A 6,484-nucleotide genomic window follows, 5' to 3' on the forward strand; every position below is an offset into this window, starting at 1 on the left:
TTTCCCTATCACTGTCACCAAGAGCATCATCTTCCCTCACAGCATTGTCTTGCATTGTTCCCAAGCAGCACTTAGGAGTAAGCAAAGGCTATTCCTCTGCTGTATTGAAGCAGAATCCAACAACTCTTTTGTTCTGCTTCATCAGCCTCCACAGGTGGAACAGATACTCCCAGCCCCGGATAGTACAGGAAGGGCCATGGGCAACCTGAGGGATCTAGATGTGCCTCTGCCCTTCTGTGTGCTCAAGGGTGTTGTTTCCTGCAGGTATTGACATTTCCTGTTCCAGGTGTGCAGACAGGCAGCAGCAAAAGTTCATGTCCATGATAGTCCACCAGTATCCTCTGAGGCTGGTGCTTGCTGCTCATGTCATTCCAAGCCTAAGTTGATGCACCCTGCTTTTCAGTGGGACTTGGTAACTCAGCCTAATGCTAGCTAGGTTCTGTCCACAAAATGTTTTGGAGAAAATGAGGACACAACTGTTTTTACAAATACAGTTGTAAAAAACCATCTCAATAGTAATGGGGTGCTATGGACAGTCATGAGAAATTTGAGCCCCAGATCTTTTCTCCACGGCACTGCAGGGCTTTGTAAATCAAAAGGAATACCATTTGTTTCAATATTTTGTTATCTTTTCTAAAGAAAGAGAGATTCTCAGGCACAGTGGCTGACCAGAGGAGTAATCCTAGGCTAGGCAAATCACCAACAGCTCAAGTACCAAAATATTACATGTGTGGCTGGAAGATGAGGAAATACGTTTCATTCTTATAAGGAAATACCTAACCATCATGGGGCCTGGTCAACTTCTTTCCCAAGTTGAATTCGGAAGCCCAAATCCATCCATTAAACTCCACAGCTCATGACTTCTGATGCAAAACAGCCATCTGGTCAGTGTCATTCCAGAGCCAAGTCGATAATTTGGAAAGTTACCAACATTTTCCCATGGGAAGAAAGCTGGGCAGTTGCTGCTGCTGTATGTCTCTAGAAGGCAGTCTGCCAGGCAGTCAGCTCAGGGCTGTTGTCCAGTGCCAAACAGACTTTTAAAAAGCATGGCCCCCAGTAACAAACTGTAATGGAAAGGTGCAACACATGCACCTGAGCAATCAGGGCTCCCACACAGTGGCACTGAGCAAGCACTGCAGCAATCTCTGCCATCTCTCCTGTAACTGTGCTGCAGAAGAAAAGGGCTTTTCAATATCGATATTGCTAATGGTATGGTACTACTTGCTACTAACAGAAGGGGTGTTCTCTGCTAGTGAGCTTTACTTTGGTCACTGTCATCTTCTTTGCTCCTGATTTAGGCAACGAGAGATCACAATAGTTATAAGCATCTCTGAAAATAAATTAAAAAGAACAAACAACCCACAGCACTGAAGAGAACTTGTTGTCAGGCAAAAAATAAGAGAGTACTCTAGAAAGATGCCTACATATCAGCCTGGTAGAAAAGCATGTACAGGTGAAGCTTTCTGCTCACTTCACTTCCATCACCAAATACCACCAATGAGAGAACAGTTCTGTTCTGCTGCCATGCATATACCAACCCTCACAAGCACTGAGCCTCTGGAAATACAGGGTGCAAGCTCCTATTCTGTGGAAGACTGGCAAAGTAATTTCTTCTATTTATATGGTGGCAAGAGAACTTTCAAGTTATGGAGCGCTATGTATCGGAGCCACCTCTAGGCATTAGATATTTCATGTGATAACAATACAGTTCTGGAAGCTTCCTTAGAATACCTCTCTTACAGGTGTCTCTTCCACTTTGCTAAGCTGTCCTTTTGTTTCTCATTAGGCTGCTTGTCTCTCCCTACCAGAAAGCTGGGTGAAGCAGTGTGTTGCCACGTGAGAAGCAGAAATGCATGCCACTGGCATATTCCTCTGGGAACCTGCAGCTTTTCACATCACTCCCAAGGAAGTGGGAAACCTGCTCTGGCCTAATAAAGACTCATGGAAAAGTACTTAAGAAGATGAGGCACAGTTACCCATCACAGCCCTTTACATTTCCAAAGATGAAGGTGAAACCCAGCTCTGTGTGACTGTAGTTAGTTCTGCCAGATCACTTAAATCATCAGGACATCGTGACCATCACTGTTAAAAACTCTTGGCAGTTCTAGCTGCACTAGCACAGCTATTTAGGGTTGAGTACTTCAGGCTTGGGTCCACTGGCAGTAGGAACTGCTGCTGTGCAGGCATCTACATCAAATATTCACAGAATCATTGTAGGCTTTGGGCTGGAAGGGCCTTTAAAGATCACCTAGCTCCAACCACCCTGCCGTGGGCAGGGACACCTTCCACAAGAGCAGGTTGCTCAAAACCTCATCCAACCTGGCCTTGAACACTTTCAGGAATGGGGCATCCACAGCTTCTCTGGGCAACCTGTTCCAGTGCCTCACCACTCTCATAGTGAATAATTTTTTCCTAATATCTAATCTAAACATATCTCCTGTCAGTTTAAAGCCATTTCACCTTGTCCTATTGTTATCTGCCCTGATAAAAGTATGTCCCTAAAGCAAGAGCATTGCACAGGCCATGCTTTCTGTTCCCAAAGTGTGAGAGTTAAAGTCTGGGAGAGATGAGCTTCCCCTGGCACTCCTTTCAGTACATATGCTGACTAGTACAGATGGATTTTGGATAAAGCATGTACACATCACTCTCATCCTGTTCAGGTGCAAAGATATAAGGTTTCCCCATGATACAACAGTAAATGACTGGAAAAGAAGAAAGGAACAAATTCTAATGCCAATAAAACAGGAAGTTCTTCAGGAGATTTGCCATGGAGATAATAATGTGAGCATATCCAGTGCTTTAAACTGTCTCAAACTGCTTGAAATCTCAAGCTTAGGCACTTTGACAGGCTTTCTTTAAAGTCTATGACAGTGGATTTGAATGCATTGACTACGTCACTCAGATTTTGTCAGATAGATCCCACAGCAGCAGCCAAGGGAGACACTGTCCCCAGCCCAGAGAAGCTGGATTTCAGAAATGTTTTCCTCATTGATAGCAGGGGCAGAGGACATTGTCAGGCAAGGTCAGCTCAAGACCATTTTCATTTAAGCCTTCTATGAAGCAGTGACTGTCAATGACAACACATGCACCATCATATGTGTGCAAATACGGATTTTCACCTGCAACACACTTCAGAGGCAGTGTCTGAACGACCTGACTTGAGAAACAATACATTTGCTTGATTGCCTATTCCAATTTCCAAGGAGTCTGTTCTCTGGAGTCCCAGACGTACAGTGACTTGCTTTTAACTGGTTTTCATTTGGATGTTGGAATGAGGAAAGGAAAACCCAGAATGATAGGGATACAATATATAGACTGAGCAAGAAATATCTGTATTTGCTGAAGAGGTGTGTTATTTCAGGATATTTTCATCTAGTCTGATAAAAATGGCATTTCTATAGAAACAACTGATGAAAAAAAACAATAAAGAGGAAATCCCATGCTGTCAAAAGACAACATAATGTTTGGCAGATGCATTACTAGGGATGAGTAAATACTCTGCAGTTTTGGGTTTTTAAAATACACAATCCTTTCCTCTCACATGGTTAAGTCACTTCACATTGAGTATGCACGTGTAGTTTTTATTGGTGAAAAAGCAGAGATTTGACTAAATATATCCCTGCTTCACCTAGTCCCAGGGATGCCCTTTACACAGCGGGGTGTTGCTGTCATGGAATGCCAGGTTCCACCCCAAAAGTACAACAGCTTTAAAAAAAGCTAACAAAAGTAAGATTTATATCTTGGACTGATCCCTTAGGATAATTTGTTTTCCATTCACCAGCAGACCTGTGTGCTGTCCACCATGCTGCTCTCCAGCTGCTCTGTTCTCATCTTCAGTTTCTGTCTTCACAGCAGAAGAATTATCTGCTTCCATGGTCACCTCTTCTTAAAAAGCTCATCTTAATATTTGTCATCTCTGCAACATAGACAATACTGCTACATTTGCACATTTACCTTCCTAATCTCACCAAGGGCACTGCCATATTGTTTTTGTAGTTCTGATCCCTTCCCTATTATCATCCAATGAGAAAGCATTCAGCTGTAGGCACTCCTGCCTCTCTCTGCTCAGGAAGACCAAAACCATGTTTTAGAAAGTCACGTGAAGCTGACTTGTGGCAAGGTAGAAGAAGGGATGAGAGAGATTTTCAGGGCTTGTGAAAAGACTGACAATCTTTTAAAATCTTATAAAATAGCTCTCATTGGGTGAGGAATATTTGAGTTCACAATCAAAGACTCCAAGAATGCACTGCTGGGAATTCCATTGCTAGAATTCCTCAGCAAATCCATGCAAGCATGTTGGTACTTATAATTTTGTAGGATAAATATGAAGACACACAAGCATGATTTATTGATGGAGCAGAAGCTATATATAGTACCCTTAACTGTATTATTAAAACTGAAGGTAAATAATTAATGGAAGGAAGGAAAGATACATACAATTCTGGCAGCTCTGATGGGAAGCATTCCTGTCTTGCAGTAATTAAAATCAAATATATTTTACTTGAATGTCTTTCTGACAAAAAAGATTGTTTCCTCATTTCACCTGCATGCTAAGAGACACTGTGTGTGTGTTCACAGAAGCTGTGCAGGCAGTGTGGGAGGAGTCAGGGAGGGAAAATGCTCATGGCTGTCTTGAGCCAGAACCATAAGCAGCTGTCAGACAGTCTAAGCAGCCCCAATGCCTCACCCAAACACGTTCCAAGGCAAGCAGTGCCACAGCCTCCCTGCCTTGCTGTCCAGCTGGGAGAACTGAACTGGGTCCATGGGGTGCATGGGAAACCATTCCCAAGTTCAGCCCCAGAAAAGCCTCAAATGGGCAGAGAGAAATCTGCCGGCACCACTGCACCTGCCCCACCCTTCTGTAAAACCAGTGGTGCTCTGATGTGTGGCCTGAAGATGAGTAGTGCAAAACCTAAACCCTTGGTTTCTCATTTTGCTTCAATCAGAGGCACAATCTGTTGATTTCAATAGATTTTGGAGCAGCCCCACCTGACCTTCACTGCCCCAGAAGCAATGATTACAAAAGACAGCTAGGAGCCAAAGGACACTTCGAACTCCTCACTTCAATCAGCCAGACCTGTGGTACCAACAGAGTCCTGAAGCCATCAGGATGGTGGGTGGTTCCACAGAAAAAGGATGAGAAGATGCTGCTCTTGAAGTTTAACTGCAAGAAACCTGCACAATTATTTCAAAGTGTTTCTTGCATCTCAAACCAGCACAAATTGGGAACAACAATATTAAGTGGCAGATGGTGGTGGTAGGGTAGCAGTTATTTTCAGTGAAACAGAGCATTTGACACTCCATTTCTCAGCAGGCACTGCTATTCCTGAACTAGGTTTGACTTTAATATGATTTCTTTTGCTTCAGGGAGCACAAAGCAGAGCTCCCCCAGCTGATGAACTTCAGTCTGGCAGGACAGCACTAGAGAAGCACTCCAAGCACTCTCGAGACACCCTTCTGCAAATCTCCAAAATGTAATTAAGAGCAGATCTATTTATTCCTCCTGCTAGAAACATCTATAAACACACCAGATGTATCAGCACTAACTGCTTAAACATCTCTGCCAGAATCATATGTCTGGTCATACAGTTAGAATCAGGGTCACTCTTGGTTATGTTAGTACTCCTAAAGGGACACCTTCAAGTTGATTCCTACTTCAAGGAGAGCCCAATGACCTAAAATAGTACAGTTGTCAACCTTACCATGTCAGGAACATGGTTGCTCATCAGAAGACATGAAGCTGAGGGAGATGTTTGCTGCCTAGCATTAAAAAAATTGTAATTTTCATTCCAATTTTTTATGAGTTAATCACGGTCCGGTTTCCCTGACAATATAGTTAAGGCTGTCTGTCTGCTGACAGGATGAAGGATTACCTTTGTTTCCATAGATATAAGTGATTTCAGTGACCATATTGGATAAATCTTGTTCCTGATTGTAATTTTGCTTTAGTATCACAGATTTGTGAAGGGATAAAAACCATGACTGATTACTTGTAATACGTGCCAAGCTTTATTAGAAACTATGAGGGAGCTGTTGGAACTTGCAGGAGCTTTGATTTTAATGCTGGTTATTGATTTTAGTGCTTGGTCAACTTTCAGCCTTTTCACCTGGGAAGTGAATTCACTGAGCACGAGAACAGGCACAGATCCCCACTGGGGCTTGGGCTGGAGCAGGTGGGCTCACTGTTTGGGAAGGACTCACTGCCATAAGAAAGGAAGCACTGGGGGTTATGAATAATGAATTACAGCCACGTTCACAGAGCTTTATGGATCTGCTCTCCCAAAACACCTCCGCTCTCGGGCCCGGCCACGCCCTCCGGTAATGACAAAGCACAGCTCGTACGCGGACATGAATGCGTTTCTGTGTGCACACACTCTCTGTGGGATGCGGGTGCCGGTGTTGGGACCCAGGGTAGCACCGGCGGAGCTGCCCCGGGCCACACAAGCGCAGGGCGAACCGACAGCCGCGGCTCGGCGGCGGGGGG

This window comes from Geospiza fortis, unplaced genomic scaffold, assembly GCF_000277835.1.
Source record: "Geospiza fortis unplaced genomic scaffold, GeoFor_1.0 scaffold66, whole genome shotgun sequence".
Taxonomy (NCBI): Eukaryota; Metazoa; Chordata; class Aves; order Passeriformes; family Thraupidae; genus Geospiza; species Geospiza fortis.